This window comes from Vidua macroura, chromosome 12, assembly GCF_024509145.1.
Source record: "Vidua macroura isolate BioBank_ID:100142 chromosome 12, ASM2450914v1, whole genome shotgun sequence".
NCBI classification, from domain to species: Eukaryota; Metazoa; Chordata; class Aves; order Passeriformes; family Viduidae; genus Vidua; species Vidua macroura.
Genome location: NC_071582.1, coordinates 8,427,126 through 8,440,793, shown reverse-complemented (window position 1 = coordinate 8,440,793; position 13,668 = coordinate 8,427,126). Strand labels below are relative to the sequence as shown.

The window sequence follows — 13,668 nt, the reverse complement described above, 5'->3', positions numbered from 1 at the left end:
GCGACACACTAGTGTGATAGCATAACAATGTCTTAAATATGCTCTCAAATTGTTGTCAATTCTGTGTTTGCTTAAAGAATTTAAATTTTAATTAATTAATCAATATTTTGTAAATTCTTTGGAAACACGTGGTGTTAATATCACAATTCATCCTGGATTCACAAAAGCCAGAACTTCATTCAGTAACAAGATGTTATAGACCTGTCTCTGATTGACAGTTTAAATTTCAAGGAATGAATTCCTGCTTTCAGGACAAACCTCAGCTGATTCTTTACTACAAAACCATGACCAGTATCTCCATAATGTATTGGGAACAATAACAATCACCTCATTCCATAAACTTATATAGACATTAGCTGTTTTATAAGAAACAAAACAGTATTTTGACTTTGCATGAACTATGCAATTTCCTAATATCAACTGATATTCAGTGGCCAACTTATGCTAAACTAGTAATAATAACAGTTGGCAACAAATTTTCTAGCTGAAAGATGTTTTGATTAATGAGTTAATAGTAATCAGTCTTGATTTTAATGTTGAAAGAAATTAATTTCAGGGTATTGTTCAACTTTCATTTTGGGTTTGTTCTTTTTGGGAGCAATGTGTTCATTCTTTAGAGCTAAACTTAGTACTGGAGTAATTGGGAAAGCTGCAAATAGTACTGAGTTAAAAGTTGGCTACTGCATGTTGTTTTATTGAAGTCAGTGAAATTATTCACAATGGGTGGCAATACAGGCAAGGATAAGTGATCAGAGAACTGAGCTCAGAGTATGGCAGAAATTGTACTTTCTTGGAGTTTTGTCTGTGGATCTGGATGTTCAAATATTGTGGTTCAAAATAAATACAGTAAATTCCTAATAAATGCATTCCAGTGCTATTTTTATATATATAAAAGAAATCTCCCCTCTGGCACCTAAAGACTTAAGAAATAAATAGCTGCCTCTTATGACCTACAACGTTTTACAGCCTTGTGCTGGAAGAACAGATGGACTAACAAGCTGGATTCCCAGAGCACAGCCCCTGTGGCAGACTCTGTGGCTCAGCAGCAGTGCCAGAGCAGAGCAGTGGGCAGTGCCAGGCCAGGAGGCACCCACACCACCAGGGCCTCCTGGCCAGGCCCTTCTCCCCTTCAGCCTGCCCAGAGACACTTTCTGCCACTTTCCCACTGCTCTAACAACAGCCAGAGCCCAGCTGGGGTATTTTGCTGAAGTCCCTCTTCAGAGATTGCTCTTAGGCATACATATATCACATCAAATGTGGCCTGCAGGGCTCACAAAATGCCCCTGGCTAATTTATCCAACTACTCCTCTACAGATTTGTAACAGAGGCATGCTTTTCTTGTTCCATTTAAAAAGCACAAGAAAACCTGTGCTGTGGGAGCAAGGGAAAGGATAGTGGCTTCAAATTTACTCTGAGAGCCACAAAAGAAAAATAAAACAAAAACAAACAAAAAACCCAAACACACAAACCCCCAGCTAAAGTATATGAGGTGGCAGCAGGCATTTTATCCACTATCCATCCTGATGAGCCTTACCCGCCTATCATATCAGTCTTTGTGACCTTCTGTTCTCCTTCCCTTCTCCTGCCAACACTGTGTGCTGTGCTGTGTCTCCATACAGCACATACATCTCCAGAGATTTAAATACAGCCTGCTTTCCTCAGTTACTTATGAATCTTAGAAAGTTCTCATGAGAGCAAATTCAAGTTTCACCTCACATGCTTGTTTTTTTGGCAGTTGCTTGCATTTTTTTCTCCACTGTTCCCACCAAACAACCTTGTGCTGGAAAATACAACAATTAACTGTAACTTCCAGTAACAGCTGCTCTTTTTCTGCTTAGTACAATCCTCTGCATCAGAGAATACTTCTTTAAAACATGCACAATTTAAAAAGACTTCTTTTTCAAACCACTATTAAAAATAAATCGGGATCATCCAGGAAAGAAAATGCAGCACCCATCAGTTACTACTTTGGATTTTTGTCTTCTATTTTGCACTTACAGCTTGTTAAACAAATATATTTAATTACTGTTCTGTGAGTGTTAGTGCCTTTGCTTGTTTGCACAGTCTAGTAGCACAGTCTCAAAGGAAAATGTAGAAGGTAAATATTTTTACTGGCGTTTCTTTGTATTTTTGAATCACATATTACAGAAATCCATATAGTACTCAGCTGGATATGACACATTTATATAATTTTTCTCTCTTTGCTGACCACAACATCCTTCCAAAGGTGTCTCTAAGATAGGGAATACGAATAACCAGCAGTTTATATCAGCAATGAATTCTGATCACCTATCAGACACACATGTATATCTTGAGTGCAAATTCTGACATTCTCAGTACCTTTAAGAGGACCAGTTTAAGAACATTAATACTATTATTTCCTCAGCATTAGGCACATGATAAGTCTAATAGGTGAAGAAATAACAGTACTTTGTTTCACTGCACAACTCTTCTCAGGAAACCTTGCCTGCCCTCCCACTATAAACACGGCTGTGAATGAAAAAGCAGCAAAGTAAACAATATGTTAAGACTTGAAAAGTCAGTATCTGAATAGAAGGAAATGAACAATCTCAGCCAGAACTGAACAGATGCAACACTTTCTGAAGCATGACTGAGGCATCAGATAACAAACATGAAGCCCAAGCAGCAGCACATGCTTGGCAGCAAGCATTGCTAAATTAAAGAGGCAGGTGTTTTGTTAATGCCTCTTAAGTAGTCTTACAAAATTAATTTATTTTAGAATAAAACGACTAAATTGTGGTGGTGGTGTTTTCCATAGCAGAGGAACAAAATTTGATGTTTTGAACATCTTTCAATTATTGAAACAAGGGGAGAAAATCAAGGGTGGGGGAGAGGGGGAAGATGGAGATCTCAGTGGAGAAAAGGGAAAGCACAGTAGTAATTCACTCAATTTCCAGACCTGTGAACTCTGCTGCAACTGCTCAAAAGAGGCAGTATGGACCTTTCCATTAAAGCTGCACAATATAAAGATAAATACTTCCATCTCAGATGTTCAAGACATTAGCAACTGATGGCTGCACTCTGCAGGAGACTTCTGCTACACAACCACTCTGCCACCAAAGGCAGGAAGCCTGACTGGCTCCAGTGCAGCAGGAATTTTATCCCATACATGTGTATTCCCCTGGAGGGTCATGTTTTTGAGGGTATAGAATCAACGTGTTTCTGAAGATGCTTGCATTGTAGAACAGTTACCAGAAATACAAATAAAAACATTTGAATCCAGCTGCCAGATTGCCATGGAATCTCAGGGGATAAAGCAAGTGCAAAGGCTCCTCCAGCAAGTCTTGGAGGAAGAAAGCAGAACAGAAAAACTTTGATTTAGAACCACATTGGCTTCACAGCCATGAATGCTTCAAAGTCACAGGCCATTTGCAAATGTAACATATATGCAAATACCCTTAGCACCTCAGAGGCTTCTAATCCAAGAAAATACATGATGGCTGAACAAAATATGGATATGAACACACACACATTTCAATCTGTTCTGACACAAAAAGACAAAACCCTTCCTTAAAATGGAAGCCAATTTAAGCCCCATTTGCTATCACAGGTAGTTCTTTGAAATTCAACACAGGAAGTCAACCATACATTTTAAAACAACTAAAATCTACCTAAAATATTCACCACACCTGAAAATGGACCTATAGCCTTTTCTTCTTTCAAGTTTTTCACCTGCTTTTCTGATACAACTGGCAGCAGGCCTCCGGTTCTCTCTTGGGCTCCTGTCTTGCGTAAGTCTTTCACATCAACTCAGCATCAGACCCCACACAAAATATTCCATTTACGTGAAGAAAAAATCAATTTTGAGGCAGATTTCAACATATATGTGGTTCCATGCAATTTCAAAACATATACTGCCAGTAAACTGAACTTCCAACAATTCACATGGCAATTACACTCCTTTCCCTTGCCTTTGATCAGATGTGTTGCTTACAACAACCTGGCAGAACAATAATTATCTCACTAGGGCAGATCTACAGTACACAGGATTTGGATTTCCTGCTAGGGAAATCCTAGAACAAGAGACATAGTTCAGGTATTGGTGGATTTTATTTGTTGTACAAGATTGACCCTGAGAAACACTGTATTACAGGATATGATGCATAAATAACAATCAGCTTGCCTTCTAGATTTGGGAAAGAAAGTGTTTAGGCTGAACAGAGTTCTTCTTTGTACATCTGGCTTCAGGTAACTTCATTAGTAATTAAAAAGCCAGAGGCAAACATATTCCTAAAAGATATTAAGTGAACTTCAGAGTACAGCCAGGCAGGGAGAACAAGGAGTGTCAGAAGCTCTCTTCACATGTAGAAACTTAACTTCATGCCCAAATAGCAGCTGTGTACAGCTTAGAAAAGTGAAAAGTTGTAAAAGAACTATGACCTGAGCCTCTCTGCTGGTGTTTTAATGTTACCATGACTGAGATGATCATACTCAAAAATAACTAGCTTGTTTAACTCTCAAACTTATTTTTCTTAATAGATTTGTAATATCACAGTGTCTGGCTATGAACTTTGCTACTGTCATCATTTTCACTGATGCCCCTGAAGGTGCTCTCCTCTGTTCCAGCTCTACAATATTTATTTTTAAATAAACACAAAGGAAGTCTTTTCCTGTGTGCTCTTATTTGGTCTGATAATAAACACATCTTCCTTCATGATCATCTTCCTCCTCTGCTCTGGTATACACAGTGATGCTCCCCGCAGGCATGTGGTGTGTTGGGCTGTGGGAGTCAAAGTGCCACACACCAGGCTTCTAAAAAATTGCAGTTGAGTCGGCTCTGGAGGGCTTCATCCCACAAACCTTCCTCCTACAGTGACTTTGGGAAGTTTTTCACTGTCAGAACAACCCTTTGTTCTGTAGGGCAGCTTTATCAAAAGCAGTGTCTTGCACAAAGGCTCTAGTGCTACCTCAGCTTCACTGCTATGGAGGAAGTGGACCACCAGCCTACCTAGGAGGGGTTCAGTGCTGACTAAAGGTGTCCAGCTGTTCTGAGAGCCAGATAAAATCTTAGACTGAAAAAAAAAAAATCTATTGTAGCATTTAAGCATAAGGAGACGCCTCAGGCGTGTAACTTGTCTGCTGAGCATCTCTGGCTGACAGGTATTAAGACACACACAGAAGAGGTGAATATAAGCTGTCAAGGCTGTTGCCATAAGCATTTACCCATCAAAGAGCAGTTCCTGGTGAAAGGCAGCCCTTTAAAGAACACTTTTCTCAGAGTATCAACACTGCAGCACTATCTAGATTATTTTGTCTGTTGTGCATCAAAAGCCACAGCACTTGTAAGAATTAATAATAGCCCCATATTCACTAGTAGATTTTTTAAAGCAAAGCCTGTTCTTAAGTGTCATATGGACAGGATGTTGTTTATCACCATTACTTACTGTATTATTTTTTCAAGACTATGACAGTGCTAGAAACGCTACAGAAATATTATTTTGACATATACATTGTAAGTGTGATGAGTATTGCAAGATCACATTAATTCTGAACATTTTATCTCAGTCTTGAATACATGAACTATGTATTCATCTGGCTGCTTGCTTATTTGATTGTCTTAATTAGGACATTCTGAAAATCTTAACAGTTCTTAAAAAAGTAATTTGTAAGAGTAAGGTCTATTGTATTTTCACAGAAGTGTGGCTTCTGTAGTCAGCAGTAGAGTAAGTGTGAAATGGAGTGACACATAGGAATGGCACCCTTGGGTCACTCAGGTCCCCTGTGCCCAAGCAGTAAGGACAGTAATTGGGATGTAAGGACATTTTTTTGCTATGTGTTTGTGTCATGCTAAGCACAATGATGAGGTCCCATAGTCCTGGGATGATAATGACCACAGCTTTCCTGTGCTACCTCATCATAATCCTTGATCCTGAACTCAGCCCTCTGTTGTAGGGGAGATATATTAACCTGCACCATTTGTGCAGTCCCTGATCTCTCTGAGAATGCTAATATAAGAGAGTTTATAACTAATGCTGAGTGTGAAGGCTGGTTTTGGTGACTGGATGGATTTACAGTAAATGGAGATCACTGTGCTTCCAGCAGTTTCAGTTCCTTGTTACCTGGAGAAGCACGTAGCACAATCTCACTAAAAGAAGAAGATTATTCTTTACATTTTACACTGAAAGCACAAAACGTAGTTATATCCAGAGATATAAGACCCTTGCACTAATTGTACCAATAGTTACAATATTGGAAAACTGTGGTATACTTGCAAAGGCCATCTGAGCAGGACTACAGTGTTCATACCCCATTACTAGGCCCAAAGTGCCCTAATTACATTGTTTGTGTATGCCTGAAAAACTTCATGCTGCTTTTGGACAGGATGACTAGTATCTCTAGGGAGCATCATGAAAAGGTCATGTGTATCTCACAAGACCATCAAAAATCCCTAGACTTTTAACAAACACATTAATTCATGTTGAATAGCTCCCATTCCAGCTATAGTTCTATTTTTAGGTTATTTGTTGTGCTTATATAAAAAAGTGCCACCAGTTTGGAAGTATTTTAAAGATACAAAGGTAGCTGTTCTCTTCTATGCAAGAGGCTGCTTCCACTACACCACCAGCTGCCAGCTAATGGAGCTGCAGGGAAGGAGCCAAAACATGGCAAAGTGACCCATACTGGAATGTGAACCATAAATGCTCCTCAGCGAGCTGGAGAGCTCCTTGTTCAACTGATTGGTTGTTTTGTCCTCCTGGGAACCTTAATAAAGTCTTGACAGCAAAGCAAATGCTCATTACTGAAAGAGCACATCAGAATATCTCAGGTTAGCAATGACCTGAGCTAACGGTTTACTCCTTGGTCAATATCTGAGATTTTCCTAAGGGATAACTACTTTTTCCTATTGCAGTGTTGAAGGGCCAGAAAGTTAGAGAGGCGAGGTTTGCGCCCATGAAAAACAGAACAGCCCCTTAAAATGACTTACATATCCAGAATACTGCAAAAGTACTCCACAAAATGGTGGAGACAGCCACCAGGCAGAGCTGTGATAAGGATTTCTAATGGGCGCAGACAAATTGCAATGACACTTTGAATTTGGTAGCCAAGTTATGGAAACTTACACATGATTGTTTTCCTCTTTTTCAAGATTTGTTCTGGAAAAAAGCACTTTCCAATGAACCCTGAGTGATGTTTTTCTGTATAACCACATTCTGAATAGACTAAATACAAAGCAGCAGGAATAAAGCAGGCTGCTGGCATGAATTAAGTATATGGAAGCATGACTGTTTAAATGATAGCTAGGCCAAAATTATGGGCTCTGCTAAAGATGACTTAAAACTGGGTTTTCATCCAGAATTCTATGTCTTTTATTCACTAGAAAGCTCCACAATAAACCAAAACATTGTCCTGTTCAATTCTTCAAAAAGAGAATACTACAACTGTAATGTGGTCAAATTTTCCTCTTTTGAGCCTCTGAAAATAGAATTAAAGCATACCATACGATATTTTACACTTTTCCCCTATTAACTGCCTCATCACCAGCCTTGCAAACTCTGTATCTTCTCAGTATTGAAGTTGTTGCCTTAGAACAGTAAAGGAAACATGAACACCACATGTGTTCTCCACTTTGGAGGACAAACTGTTCAAAATATGTCAATGTATTGACATTTTCTGGTTTCTAGGCAGTTTATAGATAGGTGTTACAAGCCCATCAAAAAGTCACTGAATTAAACAATAACTCACGGCCAGAAAACTTCCAGAGACGAAAGAGAATAAAGATTATGTAAACCAGGCAATGAAGAGAGATCACTTGAGACATGCATTCTATGTCCCTGTCATCTTTGGAGCACTATAAACATGAAATATTAGCAAAAGACTTAATTACACCATGAGAAAAGGTGGCCTGATTGTGCAGACTAATACCAAAATCTGTATATAAATGTACAGTCTTAGCACATCGCCCAATGCTGCTACAAATGGTATTTGATCTTGTGGGACCACAAGTTTCTTGTCACTCTAATTCCTTTTTTATCAGTTCATGATTTTTAATCAGAACAATATTTCCACAGTCCCCTCTACCAACAGACAATTATATATACACTTAAGCATATGCTCATGAGAAGCAGCATATCAAGCAAGCTCATCATGCTCAACTTAATTACTTGATAGAAAATTATGTTTAGACAAAAGATATAATGAGAAACTAATGAGTTCCCAGGAAAGCTGAAAATGATGGTGCAACGCAACCTGCATATTTGTGATCCAGAAGTTTGTTTTGGTTTGCCTTATGTTCAGAGAAAGACCTAAAACTCAAATCAAATCACAGTCGTTCTCACAAATTTGCCTTAACTTTTATAACAGCAATTAAAAGCAAACATTCATGGTTTGAAGTACATATAAAAGTATGAAAACATACTCCAAAATTCTCTGAATTCTGCAAGTTATCAAAAATACACTTATCCATGGTTTGAAGTTCACAGCAGAAAATAAAAACAGTGCTCTAGAACTTGAGTCATATCTAATTGAGTATATCCCCAAATTAGAGACATGCATTAGAATGTTTAGGTTCCCTAAAATCTGCCCAACCATTTGGAGCTGACTGTAGAGTGATGGTTTTGAACGGCAGTCACAATTTATTGACTATGCCCCTATTTGCTATAGAAATCGATACAGTTCAATAACTTAGGACTTTATTACCACTGAAAGCAAGCTCACAGCTTTTAGCAAGTTTTGAATTGAGTTCTCTTTGGGCACACATAAAACATCTACCTACTTTATCTATCTCAATACTTGCTAGAATATAACTGCACTTTCTTAGGGATTTACACATTTCAAGGATAACTGATCATTCCTTTCCTACTAGATTGTTTTGATCTAGACTCACATGAATTACTTGCATACTTCAGTAGTGGTGTGCTTATAATCATGGCAACTAAAATTATGGAGTCAATATTTAATCTGTTTATCTCATGGTAACAGCCAACACTGTCAGCAGTAAAGAATGTATTAGAACAGGGTGCTTCAGTCAAACTCCTTGGAAATGTGCAATACTTAGAGTAGTTGCCAGCATTCCCACTGATAAGCCAGATTTCGAAAACTATAAACAGAGAGGGAAACATTTTTAACAGCTAACCTTCAGCAGATAGCCCTCACTTGAAAGTATTTGTATTTGTTTTATAAACATCAGCCCATAAGGACATGATGACATGTTTTAGTCTCAGTGAAATATGTTGCAGAAAATCATGACACAGCATACTTAATTCCTCTTATATATGTAAACCATATTTGACCTCCTCCAAGACACTTTCAAATACCACATTCACTCTCTCATTGGGGAAAACACCCAACCAGTACTTTCAGGATTATGAATTGATTTTAATTTTTAGGTCTTTTTGAGTTCAAATTCAAGAGACCTAATTAATTCACTTTTGAAATACAAGTGACACAAATTTATATCGCATTTCCTAGTTTGAATTGATTTCTAAAGACTAGCCTATAGCTTACTCTTGAATTCTTTCAAATTCTTCAAAAGCCAAGACCACAAATCAAGTACTGTCTGTTCTACATGAAATGAAAAGTTTATCCCAAGCTGTGATTAAAAATGAAGTAACGTAGACACTTTTTAAAGACCTACCTGTTATCCAAGAGCAAGGGTAAGAAAATTGAGATGTCTCTTCCATGTTTGAGTGCCCATATTGCAGAAGGCAAGCCACAAAAAGGAGTCAGGTGCCTGGTAAAATCTGCATGACATAGCAGGAAAGAAAGGAATCCCTAAAACTGTGGTAGCTTCTGAAGAAAAAGTCCAAAATCTGTCATGTATTTTGAAAGAGCTATGAGGCCATGCAAACCCAGGGACACGCAGAACAGACACCCCCATAAGACATGGCAGTTGTCTGGTGAAATCAGGGGACCCCCTCTCTGCTTTTCTAGCCTGACCAGCCATACTTACTAAAATGCAAAGGGAACAAGACGCAGCTATGGCCAAAAGGGAGGGAAGAAAACTTGGAGCAAAAATTCTTAAAACTGGAAGTGCTAAAGCCTTTGGCAGAATGCACATACCTGGTTCCTCAGGCAGCTGAGCAGGATTTGCTGTCTACAGAAAGCTGCAGTTCTCCAGAGACTACCCCACACTCCTCACACACCTGGCTGAGGACACTCGTTTGGGTCTCAGCAGTGACACAGACTTATCAACACGGCTGCAGCTGGGGCTTATGAGCCCCACCTGTTGCTGCAATTAATTGGCCAAGGAACACCTGCTGGCACCCTGTCCACACCAGCCTTTTGCCCCAGCTGGGGGCTGGGCTGTCCTGAGGTAACTTTTCTGTTCCCATCACAAAGTACAAATCCTGTTACTTGTTACGACTGTTTATAATTTCTGATTAAGCAACTGAAGGCTGAGTAATTACTGATTCCAGCATGTGGAAGGTCTCAGCCCTGCAAAGATTTCAAAACCAGTATCACAGACTAAAAGCCCTTATCTGCAAATAAATCTCGTTCCCATGAAATCTGCTTTTTCTGCAAATTAGCTTTTGCAAACTGTCACAGGAGTCCTGCAGCCAAACTTCCTCCCTTGCTGTCATCACCGTGGCCTACTAAAGGGAAACTTTATGATGCTTTAAAACCAACTCTCAGAGAATCTTGAGATTTTCAAGCAATACTGCTAGTTGAGTGGCACATTACACATAGGAGATCTTAGTCCTCAAAAACCCTTGCCACAGGTTTGTTTTTCTGCCTGAGTTTGCCTTGAGCAAAATACCCCAGCACCAGTTTGAGCACACAGAGCTGGTTACCTTTGTGCTTAAGGTGTGCACAACATTAGAGCTAGAGCTGGCCTCGCTATGCTGGCAGGTAACCTGTATTTGTTGAACTTAAAACCAATATATCTAGTCTGGCAAAAGATTTCAGTGTAGAAAAAGCAATTTCACCCAAAGGAGGAAAAAAAATAACCAAGAGATATTTATTACCACTGAAAGCAAGCTCAGTGATTTAAGTAAATTCTAAATTCTAGTAAATTTAAAATTCTCTGTATCCTTAGCTACGGTTGCCTGCTGTTGATGCTGCTATGCTGTTTTCTGGGCAAACATGTTGGGCCCCATTCTGCTGAAAGAAGTTCAGCCAAATTTCAGCCAAGCAGGAAAATGTTTTGACAAAACTACACAAATCTGCAGTGGGGAAAATGGTCTCATGTAGTGAGTTATCCTATTATTAAATTTGGGAGCAATCTACAAAGCCTTGGGTCAGAATTTAGCATCACTGAAACATCACAGAGAGGCAACAGACCTGCCTGGTAGGTTGTAATTTTTTTTAGAGAAACACATTCCATGGGCCATAGATGAGTGAATCAACAGAGATCTGTGGCCTTAGATGAACTCTGAATGTCCCCAAAACCTTGCAAATGCAGGCCAAAGCCCCAAGTCACCAGAGCACAGACTTAGCTTCATGTCAACTTGACTTACTATGTTTACATAGTATTTGCTGAAGAGGAATAATCTTCGGAAAAAAGATGAGATTCAGTGTAAAAGACTGTGCCTTCATCTGGCAGCTGAAGATTTCACAGAATGGGAATCTGGACAGTGTCTTAGAAAAAATAATAAAAATTAACAGTTCGGCATCATACAGAGAATGTTCTGCTGGGACTGTGTTCATGCTTCTTACTCTGTTTCCAATTAACTTGATTTTAGAGCAATGGATGCTCTCCAAAAATTTGCAGAAATAAAAAAATACAGTGAAAAGTATAGATTTCCTGGGGTGTTTTAATTTAACATTAACCAGATGCATTTGCTATAAAAGTTAAATTCAAAGTCTGGTGCCTTAAAGCATTTAAACCATTTATAATGGAGAACTTCCTATCTAGAAGGAATATGCCCCAAGAGATTCATATGCCTGCTTCTAACTATTCAATATGGCCAATATTTTAAAAGCTTATAGCCAGGTCAAGCCCTATGGTGCATTCATCCAAAGCCCTATGGTGCATTCATCCATCATTGGTATGAAAATATGATTATCAGATTTGCCAATAAATATGTATTTATGAAATGTTCCCATCAGCATAACCTGCAGGGCCTGCTCAGGTACAAAACCTGTTGAAATGGATTTCTCCCTGAAGGAGGTATCCTCCTGTTTAGTTACCCCCAGGTACTCAGTGCTTTGGCTCCCAAATCTCCCAGTGTTCTCCAGTGGCTGGGGAGCTCTGGGTAAAAGGGAAAGCAGACAGGTAAACTGAGCCAGGGTATTGTAAAATGCAGGCAAACCCAGTGGGAAGAAATGATGATGTCCAACATCAGTTCAGAAGGCTGAATGACTTCTTTATTATAACTATGGTATAATACATTAATATGCTATATAAAGGAAGATACTAAACCTACATACCTACTTTCTCTAACTACCATATCTAACTACTAACAACTTGTGACCATCTCTCCAGAGTCCAGCCACAGGTAGATTGGATTGGCCATCAGGCTCAAACAATCCTCACCAGAATCCAATCAAGCAATCACCCCAGGTAACAATTCTCCAAACACATTCCACATGGGAAAAACATGGAGCAGAAATAGAAATTGTTTTCTCTTTCTTTCTCTCTGTGCTGCTCTATGAAAAAATCCTGAGAGAGAGAGAGAAATGTGCTGCCACACCAGGGAAACTCGTGCTTGGAACAGCACAAGCAAGAGCAGGGCCTGGCAGAGATGGGGTAGGGAGCCCAAGCTGCTGAGTCATGCAGGAATAAAGGGAAAAACATTTCAGCCAACAGGAGTTTGGACAGCAAAGGCAGGGATGAACTTTCATAGAAATAGACACAAATATTCAGGTCTTGGCAGGCACTACTTTGGAGATTCATCTTCCCTTCAGATGTATCTATACATGACTACTCTTTTGGCATCCTCCTAAATAATTTTAAATCAGACTAGTCATGTACTTTGTATGCAAGCCAGGGTATTATACACTGAAAAAGGGAGAGTATATTTTAATAGATTGATGTGATTCACTAAGAATCAGTAACTTCTCATGGAAAACTCTCACTGAGTCTTCTGAGAGGCTGTATTTTTTCCTTCTTCCCTGTTATTTATTTATTAAGAAGATTTGGATGACAGCAAGGTTATTTTTTTCTTGACGTTCAATTTCTTCTCCTTCATCTAAAACCACAAGCTGCTGACTGTGAAATTACAATTCCTCATGATGAAAGAGAGAACATTAGCAATAAGACAATAAAAAGGAAGACTGTTTAAGGCCAGAAGGAAGCATCAAGTTTTCAAAACAAGCAAGACATGGTGCTTGAAGGTATAAAAACTATATTTTCTGAAGATTTAAAAGGATAACTGGATCTTTAAACGATGCTGGTATTTTTTGGCACTTTTCCTGCAGCTTTCAGCAAAACCCTTAACGCTGGAAGAACTCTCTTGATTTCTCCTAGGGTTTTCTGGTAATTACATCAGTCCATTTTATTCATATTCCTCATGCTTTCTAGGATTTCACCTTATGCTTTCTAACATTTCATTCACTGCTTCCTACAAATTTTCCCACTACTTTCTAAAGGTTCCCTTACATTTTAGAAATTCAAATACTTTCTAGGAACGTCCTATCTGTTTTCTGGGAATTTTTCCTATACAATTTTCAGAGAGTGTTCTAGGAATTCACATGCTGCTTTCTGGGGATATTCCTGGTGCTTTCCAGTACTTCTCTCCCCGTTTTCAATAATTTTTTTGCAGCTTT

General features: G+C 38.9%; 1 protein-coding gene across 3 annotated transcripts in view; it reads right to left on the bottom strand.

Annotated features, from left to right (window-relative positions):
• ALDH1A2 (aldehyde dehydrogenase 1 family member A2) overlaps window positions 1-9,704 on the bottom strand; it is a 101,641-nt gene extending 91,937 nt beyond the window's left edge. For all 3 annotated transcript variants that reach the window (XM_053987849.1, XM_053987851.1, XM_053987853.1), the window contains exon 1: window positions 9,596-9,704. The gene's annotated coding sequence lies outside the window, so the exon portion shown is untranslated. The remainder of the gene's footprint in view (window positions 1-9,595) is intronic.
• Window positions 9,705-13,668: the final 3,964 nt, after the last annotated feature.